We start from the raw sequence: 16,527 nt of genomic DNA, 5'->3' as shown, positions 1-16,527 counted from the left end.
TCTTCCTCTTCCTCTTCCTCTTCCTCTTCCTCTTCCTCTTCCTCTTCTTTCTGTATTTAGAACAGGGTCTGAAGGGTCTACAGTGCCTCACTATGTAGATTGGACTCATAGTGATACTCCTGTTTTCAGCCTCCCAAGTGCTGGGATTACAGGCGCGCACCACCACACCCAGTCTCTTTTCTCTGATTTCTTCTTTAGGCCATTGTTCAGTTAAAACTATATTGTTCAGTTTCCTTGCATTTTCAATATTTTTGTGGTTTTTTTTGTCATTGATTTCCAACTTCATTGTGCTATCGTCTGATGGCATGCATGGTATAATTGTAATTCTTTTGTATTTACACAAGGCTAATTTATTGTCTAGTATATATTTTATTTTCAATCATAAAGTCTCAAAATTTTTACTGCTGAAAATAATGTACATTCTGCTGTTGAATGGAGAATTTTATGAATCTGATAAGGTCATTTGTTTGAAGATTTTGCTCAACTCTGATATTTCTTTGTTAGCTTTTTAGTCCAGTATTTTTTAGCTATTTTTAATAGTGAATTATTGAGGTACCCCAACATAATTATTGACTATTTTAAATAGTAAAAACTTTTAAAATATGTTATGACTATTTTAAAAGTTTTGACTATTTAAAATAGTCATAACATATAACTACTTAATCTTTTATATCTTGCAATATTTGTTCTATGAAAACTAGGTGATCATTGTTCACAGTATATACAGTAATAACTGTTACCTCTTGTTAAATTCTTTTCTTACCCAATATGCAGTGACCTTTGCCTCTTTTGATCAGTTTTGGTTTGAAATGTACTTAGAATATAAGATAGCTATACCTTCCTTTTTTGGATTCTGGTGGCATTAAATATTGTTTTCCATCCTTTGGTATTTAGTTTGACTTTTAGATAAATGTGTTTCTAGTGTAAAGCTTACTACTGAATTTCACTTTTTGATCCATTCTGCCAGTCTGTGTCTTTGACTGGGGAGCTGAGACCATCTACACTGGGTGTTACTAATAAGTATGTGCTTAGAATTTGTATAATTGCCTTATTTTTATGATGGTGTTTCTCTTCTACTTAATGCTTATGCTATTTGGTACATTAAGTCTATTAGATTTTTTGTCATATTTCTTTTCTTTGTGTCTTTTTTGGGTATCATTGTGAATTTTCTGATGTGCTGATTTGATAGCGCTGAATTGCTTTAGGAGATCTTCATCATTTAACTACTTCACTTGTCTATCAATTTTTAACCAGAGTTTTTTCTGGATACATCAGCCCTGAGCTGGCAATTGTTTCCTTCTAGACCTTGAACCACTCCATCCCCAGCTTTCCTGGCCAGTGGGACTTGTGTTGCAAAGTCGGCTATGATCTTACTGGCTTTTCATTTATAAATGATTTGTTGCTTTTCTCTAACTGTGTTCAAGATTCTTCAGACTTCAGGGATTTGTACTGTGGTATGTATGGCAAGCTTCTTTGCTGAGACTAGCTATTTGGAGTTGCATATATCTCACCTATCTTGATGTTAATTTCTGTTATCTTATTTTTTAACATGTCGATATTTTATTCCCACTCTGAGAAATGGGAGAAAAATGAAAATATCCTTCCACACAGTATTCTGAGGTTTTTATTTTATTTTATTTATTTGAAGCAGGGATTGAACTCAGAACCTTGCTCTTGCCAGGCAAGTGTTTATGCTACTGAGCTATCTCCCCAGCCCCCAAACACTATTCTAACTGTCATTAATTTTGAAAATTTAAAGCACATAAAAATGTATATATGTAAATATGGTGTATATATATGTAAACATATATATATATATATATTCAGATTTTAGTCTCATTGGTGTTTATTTTCTTGTTTTGCTTTCAAATATATGTCATTAAGAGTCATTAAAAGTAACCTAGTACTTCTGTCAATTAATCACTTAATACTATTTGTCTTACATTCAGTTTGTGTGTTAATCACTTACATGATTGACCAAACTGTACAATGGAAGACGTCAAAGAAACTTGATTTAAGTGACACTGTATGTCAGTTACCCACTGCATGAATTTTTTCATCATCATTCGCAACTTCACACATTTTGTACTTCTTTTTGTAGTCTACTTTAGCTTCTAATGCTGTGCATATCTTCATCTTCTGCATGGGACTGCCTATGAGAGGGTCAGGCATACATGGAATAGTACCTGAGGTGGGATCCTATGTCATCACTGTTCCAAAACTGGCTTCTGTTGGCCAAGACAGTGAGCATTTCAGGATGAGCTGTTTCTGCAGGTATTTCTTTTTCATCATAGATTCCTAACTTAGTTTTTCCTTTAGGCTCCAGGAATGATTCTTTTTTGGTGCTTTTTGTCCATAATGATTTAAATGCTTCATAAATTTTCTGGCTTGTAGCATATTCTTTTTTCCCAGTTACCTTGGCCATTATTACTGACTGAACTGGGTAGCAAACAGTTGCTCCTGAAGTAGCCAGTCCTAGTGGATAAGCAATTTTTTTAAATCTAGAACCTTTTCTTGATGAAACCAAGTCTGCCAATCCTGAAACTGTAATCACTCCCAATTTTGGAAGAAAATCTTGAGGAGGTTTCTTCAGATAGGCATGTGCATCTTTTCCAAATTGTACTGTACCCATTATCCCATTTTTCACAAAGACATATGTACTCTTGCACCAGCCAACATAACAACCAGTTGTACTGTGGATAGACACAAAGCCCATTTGTAAATAACCAGGCTGCTCTTCAACATATTTAGACTGAAGAGCCACAATATACATGGGGAGCTGCTCCGACCTCACTCGCTGCTTGTTGAATTCCTCTTCTTTGACTGTATGTACACTTACAAATGCATCACACTCACAGGCTGCTGGTCAGCCTTGCACCATCTCTTTGATGTTTTCATCTTATTTTGAAAGTTTTCAGCTGTTATTATAGTTAACGGGTTTTTATGTGATTTGTGCTATCTTCTGCTTTTTCACTAATTCTAATTATTCTTAATCTTCCTTGCTTCATCTAAGAGCTAGTGGAGCCACATGTTTCACATTCTATTATTTTTTAAGATACTGCTCGTTAATTGGTCACTGGCAAGGTCCTGTCTTTCTCCTTCTGGGACTCTGATCTCATATTGGTCACTTCTGCCGTCCATCTTTCAGCAGAACTTTATGTTTCCTGAATCTCTACTTGGAGCCCTTGTAGAGAAGCTAATATTAAAATTTCTGTTTTGGTCATGGATGTTTTGCATCACTTTTAAGGATCTTCTCTCCTTTTATTAGTGTTTTCTTCAGACTTTCTCATGATTTTGTAGCCTGGCCCAGGATCCTCTGCTGTCCTGCCACTTTCCAGATTTAAGCTTCCCGTTTGCTCTCCCAATGCCTCTTCAGATAATGCTGAGTTAAGCTTTTGTTTTCCTCCCTTCTGTGCCCCACAGATGAGGAAAGTGGGACTTTCAGGAGGTACTTTGTCAGTGTTATCTTCTCGTGTTTCTACTTTTGCCTGTATCTCCATGTGTACACCACTGTCCTGCCAGTGTGTACCACAGTGCTTCAGTCCAAGCCAGGACCGGTATATATCTTATCCAGGCAGCCCGCCTTTAGGGAAAGAAGCAACTCTGCCAGGCGGAGGCAGCGCTCATCTCAGCCTCCTTCACAACTCAATCCAGCAGTGCATCCTCGGTCCCAGCGTCACACACCAGAGATCCAGCCGCCTCTAAAAAGCCCCACCTGCGAGTGCTTTAGGCCTTGGGGGGACACATGGACATGAGCCAAAGCAAACAGGTTTCTCCTAAAATCCTGCTCACATTCTAAGCAACTCCTACTATTTAGAAAACGAAAACAGCCAAAAGTACAGACTAATTGAGAATTTTTTTTTCTCTGTACTGATATGGGCAAAGGGTGCAAAAGGTTCTTAAAACATCTTGTACTTGATTCGAAGCATGACAGGAAGTTGAATAAAAGATTTCCAGTTTTATATCATCTGCACATTCCTAGTGAGTCAAAAGTTCAGATAATACATGCAGTCTAGACCATGTGCATGTACTAACAAGGGTTAGTAACTTGCTAATAAAGCATTCAAGACAAACTCTTTATGACTACTGTGAACACTTCATAAAGGAGTAATTTTAAAATCAATCAAGCACATTCTTTATTCTGTGCTGCATAGAGTGAAAAGCATGGTGCATATGTTCCAAATGGTGTATATTTTCATTTGTAATCCTAGGAATCTTAATTCTCTACATACTCTGGTAGGCTGCTTGTTAATTAAACCGTTCATTTATTTACTCTTGAGCCCATGCTTCCTGAGTGTTCTGCACACTGTGTAATGCACATGATTGGTGACTCAGTGATCACTAAGACAAGCCCAACAACCCCTCACACTTTAGGAAATTTGATCCACAAGCATCATGTATGTTACTTACCTAACAATGTTTCATATGTATTTTAGAGACACTGAAAAAATAAGCCAGTGATAAAAACTAACAGGTGTTCTTGTTAGGCCGGTAGAAGTTCCCCTTCCCTGTAATGTAAAGCCAAATATTCTCTGAACCCCCCTTCCTAAATTCTAAGCAAAGGTCATAATTATGGTTTGCCCTCACCAGTGTTCCATCAGCCACACTTTAGGTCTTTAGCAGCTCTGCCGACCTTGCCTTCCTTCAGTCTGTAGGCTGCTACAAAGAGAATACAGGATATGAGGCACACGAGATCTGTTTCCTGTACCGTCAGAGATTTGCAGTAGTGCTACGGTACCCTCCAATGACGCCATCCTACTGTGGATTTCTGAAGTGTAAATGTCCACCCTGCAAGGGGACCCGTTGGATGCTACATAATCTGCTCCCCAGTATTGTTCCTTTCCTTATTTGCTCCTTTTCTCTCTCACTCTCTGTTCTGGCTTTTGCTGTAGACAGTTCATTGCCAACCCTAAGGCACCTCCAGGCCTCACAAGCTCAATTTTCTATTTTTTTTAAGTTTTAAAGAATACAAAATAGAGATAGGGAAAAAATCCCAGCATTATAAGTGATACAAAATTTCACTAAACAAAGTAATAGGAATTCAACAATCATTGCTGTATTACATGATGCTAGCTGAGAGATTATTTCCGATCTGAGTGAGTTGTTTCTTCAGTTGTTCTCATCTCAAATATTTCCGGTGTGTGACTCCCAAGTTCTCCTACGGCCTTGTCTCCTGGACTTGTTTTGGGTGGGCTAGAGGTCTGAGATTGCCTTTTGTTCTTTTCTTCTGTCATTTTTTGCAGTGATAATAAATGGGCGGGGTGCAGGTCAGCAAGACTCAGGAGAGTGGGAGCATAGGGCAGGCTCACCGAAGCTACTGCTGTGTGGGGCTCAATGTAGCTTCTGCCTTATTTAGGAAAGAGGGGCAAGCTGCAGCTCAAGAAGGGTCCGACGATGGTGCGTGCAGGCCAAAGATGCGCCAGGCTCTCTCAATGGTGGGTTGGTGCAGGGCAGTGCTCCACAAGGCTCCTGCAGGTTGCTGTGGTAGTCAGGACTCCTGGGTGGTCTTCAGGGCAAGGAGGGGCCGCCAGACTCAGCAAACTCTGGTGGGATGGCTGGTGGGGCGGGGGCTAGCTTACCAGGACTCTCAGGCAGTTTGCAGTCACAAGTGCAAGTTTCATTGATCAAAAGAAAGGCAATGCTCTCTGCTTATACCTAGCACTTTCATAAGATAGAATCCGCTATCCTTTATAATTTTCTTGTTCAAAAGCTTATCTTAAATGATAATGATCTCTTATTTTAGGAAAAATACACCTTGAACATTATGGTATATACAGGCAGTTACTTCACAGAGATCAATTCAAGAAAGCATGCATTCAGGGTTGACGTGCAAAAAGTATCTGGTAGCTGTGCTAGGGCCCCTTCTCATCTGACTTTTATTCTGTTTGTATTAGTAGGAGGCATAATTGCTAGGTAAAGTGCTGAACAGGAGAACAGCAAAGAGAATTCTTATGATGCCCACCCAGAATCTCTTCTCTATCCTTGCTCCTTCTTCTGTTATTGAGTCCAGTTCGTTTCACCAGCAACATGATGCTAGAATGAATATTTTCCTTCTTAATTTATTATTACTCAGTTACACTCTGGATTCAGTCAAAATTTCTCTTCTCCCCTAGATGGGCAGACAAATGTACATATATCTAAATAGCAAAATTGTGTAAGACTCCAATGTTTGCTGAGAAGTTTCCTCAGCCCCTGCCTGGACCCTTCTTTAAGTGCCTCTGAATACAGTGAGAGGAGAGGCGGCTGTGTCTGCCTAGACAACATGAAGGAAATCCTGTGTGTCGTTTCTTGCCTGAGAAGCCCTGTAATCCCAGCTGCACACATTCAAGTGTGTTGAACATTGGAATCCACAAAGTTTAGTGCACCTTTAAATTTCTTTTTTGTTCATTTGTTATTGACAAAAATAAATTGTGTTTGTGTGGGTGCCGCAATAAGAGTCATCACATAAGGGCATTTTTGTGTTTATAGCATGGGAATGTCCTTATCTATATTTATTTATTTAGTCTTTTGAGACAGGGTCTCTCTATGCTGCTCAGTTCAGCCTTAAACTGACTTTATAGCACAGGCTGGTCTCAAACTCACGATCTTCCTGCCTCTGCCTTTCAAGGGCTGGGACTACAGCCGTGTGCCAACATGCCCAGCCTTGTCCATATCTACTACTGCATGTATGCTGCCTTGTGCATAAAAGAGTGAGCATTAGGTGAATGGATATTTTAATATATGCGATTGTTAAGTGATCAACAACACACTGACTCCTTTGTCATCCTTAGTACTCTTGAGTACTAATGGGCAGCTGATGGATATTTTGGGCACATCTGCCCTGAATGCATGCTTCCCTTGAGTTGATCTCTGTGAAAAGGTGAAGAGCTTCCTGTATACACCATAATGTTCAAGGTGTATTTTTCCTAAAGTAAGACATCATAGTTATTTAAGCTTTTTTAATAAGAAAATTATTAAGGAAGAAAGACAGTTCAGTTACTAACTTTCCGTTCCAACTGCATTTGGTCTGTTAAATTATTTTCTACACAGTATTTAATTTAGTGATAATTTAGCCAATAATTAGGAAGACAAAGGGCTATGCAACATGAACTTAAGTATTCTGTCCAAAATACGCAGTTACTATGTGTTACGGTTTACATCTAAAATGTCCCCCCAAACCTCCCATTCTAAGGGCCAGTGAAATAGCTCAACTGATTAAAGCTCCTGCAAGCCAGCACAGGGGCCAGGGAATGGATCCCTGGGCCTGCATTGCCAGTCCTGTCCCTGGGGCATGTTGAGATAGCAATTGAGACTGGGCATGGTGGTGTGCTCCTGTAATCTCAGCTCTTGGGAGGCTGTAAACAGGCAGATCACTATGAGTCCAGTCTAGTAGTGAGATTCTGAACACCCTGTAGACCCTTTCCTAAGATAGATAAAAAAAAAGAAGAAAAGAAAAGAAAAAGAATAAGAAAAAACCTATTCCCTGCTTCCTGGCCAATGTCTGCACACAGCTTTCTCCACCACGCCATTCTACATTATAGCCAATCGACCTTGGACTGAAGCCACTAAGCCAAAGTAACCCTCAGCATTTCACTTTTGTCCTGAGACTTTGCAGAAGGCTGAGATTAAGGATGGTGAACTAATTAATCAGGTGGAGAAAACTTCAGAGGAGTTTGACATTCAGCCAGGTGCTACTGGTTGCTTTTAGCAAGGTCTATAAGAAGAATCAGGAGCAAAAATCAGAAATGAAAATTTTGCTATTTCACAAGAAAGAAACTGTACAAGGACCCAGTTTAAGTGGCTGCCATGGTGAGCCCAAGGTTCCAGGGACAGCATAGCATGTGGTACATGAGATTGAACCTGGGTCCTTGTGCTTGCCAGGCAGGTGCTTAGACCACTGAGCTATCTTCCCTGCCCACGAGCATGATTGTTAAAAGAATTAGTATTATGAAGAAGCCAAATATTGTGTAGAAAATATTATTTTGGGGGCATTTGAGAAATCAGGAAACCCACCACTAGCTCAAAGTTGCAAAGGTGAAAGACTGTTTTCAGAAGATGACTGTTTTCAGACTGTTCTCATTCAGAGCTTCTCAGGAAACTATCTCCAAATTCTCTCTAGACACTCAGACATCATTGTAGCCATGATCCAAAAGGGTCTGGAAGCTCCCTAGCTAGTTAACCACGTGGTGCTGGTTTTCTAGGAATGAAGAATACAAAATTTATGTGCTCATGATGCCTTGTACCTACATTTGGTAAGAAGTCATGGGAAGCTAGAAAAAACTGTGGAAGAATTACAGTTATTTCCAGGAGCTGAGGAGATGGCAGAGTATAAAGGTATAAGAGTGAAATCAAAGGTACAGCGGAGACCCAAGGAGGTCAGAAAAGCCAGGCGTGTGGGGGACACCTGCTGAAGAATGTCATGGGCACTGAGTAGAGTGGGACACAAACAGCAAACCTATTGGAGACAAGGTGCCCAGAACTTTTGGAGCTGATGTCTCAGCATGGCTTGCCCGAGGTGCTGGAACTGCTGCCACAGAGTTTGATGACTTTCCTGCTAAGTTTTGACCTTGTCTGGACTTGATGTCCATCTATTTCACCTTCTTCCTTTTTCAAGTGGGAATGTGTGTCTTGTTTCTTGTACATTTACGTTGGAAGTATTTAACTATTCTTTCACTTTTACAGGGGCTCACAGCTTAGTACTTTCTGGAATCTCAGGGGTTACTTTGGACTTAGACTTCCAGCAATATTGAAACTGTTCGAGCCTTGGTGACTGCTAGAGATGAACTAAATGAATTTGTGCGTTGGCATGGGCATGAGCCCTTTGGGGGCCAGGACTGGAATGTTATGCATTAGACATAAAATGTCCTCCCCAAAGCCTCATAATTGAAGGGGGGGCCTGGCCAGAAGGGGAAGGGTATGGGAGGCTTGACTCTAAAGGATGTCTCTTGCCATGGTTCCTGCCTTCCCTGTGTGCTTCCTGGCTGCTGTGTGGCCCTGCCACATCACCATGCTGTGTTCACCTCAGACCCACATCTATGGACTGAACCCACTCAAACTGTGAGCCAAAATAAGCCTGTTCTATTTGTAAACTGTGAGCATCACATTTTGGTTCCAACAATGAGAATGAGACTAACACACTCCTGGAGACTCCTACAGACTTCTTAGAATTTCTATGTTGCTCCAAGATCTTGGACAATACTGACCTGAGAAAGTCAATGAAAATAGAATCGCAGCTGTTGCAAACTAGAGTTGTGCTTCTCAGTGAGGGCCTCTGCTTTCTGGAAGCACTGGTTTCTTCAATAAGTAATATTGCTATACCATTTAATTTGACCTAATGATGATCTCATTCTTGAATGATTCAGTAGTGCACAGTGGAGTCATCCGGGGGCCCTTCTCTAAGCAATCAGCGAAGATGAGTTGTGGGTGTCCTGTGAGCCAAAACAAACCAAAACCAAAAAACAGCTCCATGCAAGTAATTTCAGACAACATGAGACTCTCCTCTGAATGTTTAAGGTATCATATGCTGCCCTTATAACATGTATCAGCACTATTTTCCTGATTTTCTCTTTCTATCACTGTATACAGACACTGAGGTACTATAGGTGATTAAGTAGAGATGACACACAATTAGAGCTTACCTTTCTACGTACCACTCATCATCTTACTGTGGGGGTCGAAAGCACACTAGGCAAGATGTCACTGTGTGTGCTTTTAGCCGTGACTTTGTTTTCAACCCACTGGTTTCTTCCCACATGCCAGCTTAAACCTACTTGGGACAGTAAAGCTAAGTGACTGTCTAAACACTTCAGCAAGAATGCTGGAAAGTTTTCCTACTTGCCCTTCTGTTTTTATGTGTGATCATTTGGGGAGATTTGACAGACCCGAGGAACACATCAATGACATGTGGGTGACACAACCAGAGGTCTTTCATTCTTCCAGGTGATTTACTTTGCTATTCATTTTCAGTTCTAGTGTCTGACGATATGGCTTGTAAGCTGAAACCCTAGCAGCCATCAACCTTGGTCTGTGGTGGCAGCTGACTGAGGCTGATATGTGCTGTTCCTGGGGACAGCCACTCTGTGACAGAGCTCTTCAGTGGGGCTTCAGGTGTAGCTCACCCTGCCAGGTGAATGAGAAGGGACAGAAGCCATTTCCACTGTATGGAACGGGGTGGTGACATCAAATCAGTGACATGTTCAGGATCAGATGACTGGGTGCAGATCTGTGACTTACAATGGCTGCAGAAATGACAAGGGACTGGCAATGACTGTATTTGACTTCAGTTTAAAGATGTTGTTGGTGGAAAGGGCGGAGTAGCAGAATTCATCACATGCTGGGAAGATGACTCTCTCGCCAACTGGCACCAAGTTAGTTTAATCTGAGTTATAAAGCAAAAGCATTCTGTAGCGTTAGGAGAGTGCCTCTTAAGGGTGGCTTCACATTAGTATCACTTGACCATTCATGCGCTGGCCCTGCATGCTTTGATTTCGTTTGTCTGGTGTGGGACCCAATATTGGTATGCCACAAGCTCTGCCACAGGATGAAGATAAGAGCAAAGACTGGTAAGTACTGCAGTAAAGAACTAAAGGCAGACTTCAGTTTGAACATTTTTTCCTAAAGAATTTCATGATATTTATTTATTTTTGGTACAAGGGATTGAACTCAAGACCTTGTACTTGCCAGGAAAACACTTACACCACTGAGCTGGTGATGGTATTTTTTTTTTATTATTTTAATGGGTATAATATTTGATCAGAGTAGCAAGATGAATCTAGGTTGTCCAAGGAGCCCTAGTCCCTTGTGGTTACATTTCAGTTTTAAATCCTTTTGTAATCTGAAACTAAGAGAGATTAAAAGAATTTTAGCATGGCTTAACAACAAGTCAGCCGGCTCTGGGTACAGGTTTCATTTCCTTACCCCCAATACCCTGTCTTTGAGCTAGAAGTTAAGGTTTATTTTGAATCACAAAGAACTGGTATGTTGGGGCCTGTGAGATAGCTCAGCAGACTGAGCACCTGCATTGGCAAGTGCAGGGACCAGGATTTGATCCCGGGCACCACATGCTGCACCGACCTTGCTTCCAGAGCATGTTGAGCCACTGAAAGAGTCTGGGTGTGGTGGCGCATGCCTGTAATCCCAGCCCTGGGGAGGCTGAAAGCAGGAGGACCACCATGAGTCTGAGCTGCATAGTGAGACGCTATACCAAATACACAAATGGAAAAAAAAAATTAAAATTAAGAAAATGTAAAGAAAACACTGTGCCTTGACCTCAGCTCCAATTGATTTTATTTTTTTTTTAAGGAAGGGTCTACAGGGTATTCAGGGTCTCCCTGAACCCCTGTCCCTTTGCCTGCTTGCAGACACTTTAATCTGCTGGGCTGTTTGGCTGGCCCTTCCAATTGAAAGAAATGAGAGGAATTGGTGCATCAAAACTGTACTCACAACAGAGAGGTGCCTTCGTGCTATGTGGAAGTGATGTGCTCCCCAAGTGGTAAAGAGGGAGGCACTCTCATTTTCCTTTTAGCTGAGTTGTAAGTTAAAATACTTTTCTCCATTTCCTCCTCTTTTCCTCCTTCTACTTCTGGTTGTCCTTAGTCTCCTCTGCTCTTCTCTCCTCCTCTTTCTTTCTTATCACCATAACTCAGACATAAAAGCAGATGGCTTGCAAGATTAGGACAAAGACAAAAGGAACGGACCGTCCTTTCTTCCACTGCCCTGCTCCCCACTGGGTCTTGGGAATACCACATCAAAGTCTGTTTTGTTGAAGAACCCAAGAGATGCAACTTTCTTAGTATAACTTTGTCAACCTAAGTCAGTTCCTAAGCTTATCCACATTTTAACCATTATTACTGGTATAGACTGAAATTTTAAAAAGACAGTATTTATTTATTACTAATCCATTAAATACTCATATATTCTAACTTCTGCTTTGTGCTTTTTTATTTAAAAGATAAAACAACAAATGGTGAAGTAAATTATTATCTCAGGAAGAATGGTCTTATCGTATCTGAGTCATGGGAGCTAGCAATTAGGATTCAGAAGTACAATTGTCACTGAGGCGTTAATCTCAAATACACACATCAGCACTTATAATGCACCCAAAGTATGATGCAATTAGAAGGATGCGTCTGGTTTGGATTGTAGCGCAGGTGGTATGAGTCAGAAAGTTTTGGTCACCAACTTGTCAAAACATGTGAAACTAAGCAAGTAAGCTAAATTTGTGAGAAATGTGAACAACAGCACAACTAAAACCTATAATTACTCCTGTGTATATGGCTCTTCCCTAGTTCTCAGTTTCTCTCATATCAAAGAACTGGGTTGTGTCATCCATAATTTAGTTGCAGCCTAACCCTGTGTCTCAGCTTCTCAGTGTCTGTACCCTTCCTGACTCCTGTTTCCCCTGCACCAGGACTTTCCGCGTTACACTCTATAAGACACGATGGTGTCTACTGTGCAGTGGCAGGAGTGAGAAGTGGTGCAAATCCATATCAAGCATCTGAAAATATGCACCTTGTATCAGATGTGCAGAGGTGGCATGGACAATGGAAGCGCTCAAAGATGTAGCAGAAGGAGAGCCACGAACGCTGTCTAAGCATCCATGAACAGATTTATCGTCTTCAAAATCATAATCTTATACTTAAATAACCGAATATGTTACTGAAAACCAACAAATAGCAAGTAAAAGCTACAATCTTGACACAATTAAGGAAACCATTGACTTTTCTGGAATAGAGAAAAGAAGTACAAATGTTAGTCAAGATAAGGAGCACTTAAAAAAACAAATTCAGGCTGATCTCAGATTTGCATTTCTGGGCCGGAAAGTTTACAATTTGAAAATATTATACATTGTTACAGAACAGATATTAAATTTACAATGATTTACGTTGGTAATTTTTAAACAATCGAACAACCTCCTTTTTTTTTCAAGTGCAAGAGATTGAACCCAGGGTATTATGCATACTAGTCAGGGACTCTCTCAAGGAGCTGTACCCCAAGTTCTTGCTATAGTTTGAGGTGCAATGAAAGAGGTGATTAATATCATTTGGCAGAGTACAAGTGGACAGACTTGCTTAAAAAGTGCTGTGTAGGTGTCTCAATTTTTAAAATCATGATTGACTTTAGAGAAAATTTGTCCTCAACTTAGAATCAGATGAAAAGATGGACATTTGAGCATAAAGGATTCAACTCATTGATCAGCTAACGAAATAAAAGCTCAATAATTTGATGGATACAAGCAATGAACTATGGTGGTCCTATCTGAGATTATTATACATTGGTTTAAAGTGTTTCCAATTTTTTTCATAAAATTGAGAAAGAACCCACAAAATATTAAAGAACATACAGAATGAAATTTGTATGCCTAATATGATTCTCAACTTTCAATTTTTGAAATATATATATATTCAAACACTGAAGTCTTGGAAGGATTCTAACTAGTATCTGTCCATAATTTTATTAAAAGTTATCTCCCTGTGATGGAATTATAGGACATTTTGCTTCATATTGAAGGCTAAAAATTTATGTTTTCTTATCATAAACCTATAGTGTTTATGCTGGAAAAATTATATATTTTAAACAATGGTAAATCTTTTTTTTTTTTTTTTGGCAGAACCAGGGATTGAACTCAGGCCTTTGTGCTTGCCAGGGAAGCGCTTATTCTACTGAGCCATCTCCCCGGCCCCAATAAATCTTTTCTACAGCTCCATTCAGCAGGTAACTTCCTTTTCCAAATAATGAGTTGGAGGTGCTGAAAGATCAAATTAATGTCCGATGCCTGGCTGGAGAATGAGTCCCCTGGAATTTCCAATGAGAGAGCCAGTTGCTCAAGGAAAATGGAGAATGTCTTGAAACACTTAAGTCCATTCTGAAGGCCTGGAAGGCCAAACTGAAGAAGACAGACTGTATTCTGAAGCGAGTGAAGGTCCTTAAGGAGTTATTTGTAGCCCCAATTAATTGAGCATCTCTGTTCTTCTCTGCTAAAACTCCTACCCTAAAATACTACACTACGTGCTTGAGCATCTATGCATATTCATATCTCAATGTATGTACACGAAATGTATTCACCCGCAGGCAAGAAATAAAGCCTCTGTGAAGAAGAAGCAGAAAGACCGATTAAAGAATTGCTTAATTAGGGTCCATTTGCATCTCTGGAGTCAGCTAAAATCACCCACTTATTTAAACGGAAATCTCCTCCGTTTATTACAGTCGTTATTACTTGGCAGTAAGAGATAACTAGTTTGAATTTCACAAGTTGAGAAAATTGCATAGTGTGTTGCTTCTCTCCTGGGTCACTATTACTCAACTTTTGAGTAAAATTACAGGGCCTTGGAAAGGCAATTACCATTTCCTGAGGACCTACTGTGGACAGAGCAGCTGCATAGATGTGATGTTTCATCTCATTTTCTTTTCTCAGCAGCTCCACCAGGCTGGCATCCATGATCTGCATGTTATGATGCAAGAGTCTGAGCCCAATATCATGAAAGCCTAGTAGCCATTGGGAGCTCAGGGTGAAACTCGAGCTGTGTGATTCTTGAATTTCACCATCAACCAGTGGCCCATCATCAGTCATGCTGGAACACACTCACCCACTAATGCTTGCTTTATTATTATTATTATAATTAATTAATTAATTATTTTATTTATTTATTTATTTTTGTCTTTTTTGAGACAGAGTCCCGCTATGCAGTTCAGGCTGCCCTTAATCTCACTTTGTAGCCCAGGCTGGTCTCGAACCCTCAACGATCCTCCTGCCTCAGCCTCCCAAGTTCTGGGATCACAGATATGTGCAATCACGGTACATATGGCAGTGGTTTTATTTTCTGACATCCTTGCTCAATCCTATATTTTTGCGAATCTGCGCATATACAATATGTACACACGTGTGTGTTGAGGCATGCTTATATAGCTACTACATACCCGTATGTTTGTGTGATGTCTGTGTGTATTATACAATAAATTTACTCCCAAAATTGAAGCAGCTTATTGAGTACTGTATTATGCTTTTATTGTGCGTGTATTGCTATACATTAATATATTCACATAGTATATAGAACATAGCTGTAAATTACATGAAAATGTGTATGTATACTATATACTGATAATCATATATGAGCTATGTTAAAACATTTATTTTGTGTGGACACATTTGAAATTGTTTCCCTACTATTTTACTTTAGAGGAACAACCACTGCAAAGTCGGTTAACTTAATCTGTGGTTGAGGAAACACCACCCTCCCTGGTATGGAAATGGAAGGGCTCCCTTGCCCTAGTGTCCCATCTCTTATACCAACCTTGTGCAGTGCCCAGGGCCTCAAGCCATTACACCCTGCAGTCAATGGTGAGAGGAGGTGGCCAAGCCCTGAGGCCTGACCTCAGTTCTCTTCTCTGTACTCAAAATATCTGCTTTCAATTCTCTTCCTGCAGAGAAAGGACCATCACCTACTAGTTGACTTTATTTCACTCTGCAGTCATCAAAGGAATATAGCATTCTGGCCAGTAAATGAAATGAACAGTCAACCCTACGAAGACTAAAGCAAGGACTAAGAAGGACGGCATTCTGGGAGCTTGGGGCTACACACAACAGCCGCGGAGGCTGCGTTGTTGCTCATTTTCTTTATCCCCATGCACGGCACCAGCTCTAGTGTAAAGGGGGATTTAAAAGCAACTAAGTTCATAGAAACATTCCTCATTCATTGTCTGGGGTTTCTGCTCCTGGTGACATGTCATTAGTCCTAGTGTAAGGCAAGCTTTAAAAACGTAATTACTTAATCATGCAGCGAGCTTCCCATCAATCCTAGCTGCATTTGCTCTTAACTAGCTTTTAAGAACAAAATTAGGAGTAATTTGTAAACAAAAGTAATTGAAGAAAGGCAGACATTGCCAAGGTGTTGACAGCATTAGGGCGCAGCATTGTTCCCTTCATACCACCACAGCGCTGCAGCTTCCAATAGGCAGCCAGCAAAAGGCCGGGCTGGGAGCGCCATAGCTGGTGGCCTGAATCGAAGCACTGGGCACAGTGGTCTTTGCACTGACCGTAAATGATTTAGAGAGCTGGGGCATGATTGACATTTTTAGCATGACCATGAAAATTGTCATGTGTTCCACACCTTCCTATTCAATAAGTAATGCACCGTGCAGTCATGATCATGTGAGATACAAGAAGCCCAGCTTCTGTTTGTCAAGAACCCCACTTAGGCAAATCCAGAGGGACAAAGTGTTTTGATTACCCTTATTTTGGTTGTTACAGATTCAGTGAACTTATCATGAGTATCAGTTCTGGGCCAGGTACGGTCTTGTCACCTGTGAAATGTCACTAGATAACTGGACCTTATTTTGAAAAAGTTCATGATTTTGTAAAGAGGGAAAAATCAAAACAAATCATGACTTCAAAGGTTTGTGTTGGTGTATAACAGCTTTACCAGCTTCCAACTCTTTCTTGAGACCAGTAACTTTATATGACTTCCAACAATGACATAAATCCTAGAGTATAAAACAGGATCTCAGGACGAGGATGAGAATATTTGTATTCCCACCATCTATCAGGATCCC

General features: G+C 40.3%; 1 pseudogene; it reads right to left on the bottom strand.

Moving 5' to 3' along the window:
- Positions 1 to 2,199: 2,199 nt before the first annotated feature.
- Positions 2,200 to 14,548, bottom strand: LOC101578205 (annotated as a pseudogene).
- Between the last annotated feature and the right edge of the window lie 1,979 nt (positions 14,549 to 16,527).

This window comes from Octodon degus, unplaced genomic scaffold (genome assembly GCF_000260255.1).
Source record: "Octodon degus isolate 3935 unplaced genomic scaffold, OctDeg1.0 scaffold00022, whole genome shotgun sequence".
NCBI classification, from domain to species: Eukaryota; Metazoa; Chordata; class Mammalia; order Rodentia; family Octodontidae; genus Octodon; species Octodon degus.
The sequence above is the reverse complement of the archived record's forward strand: the minus strand, read 5'-3'. Positions and strand labels throughout refer to the sequence as shown.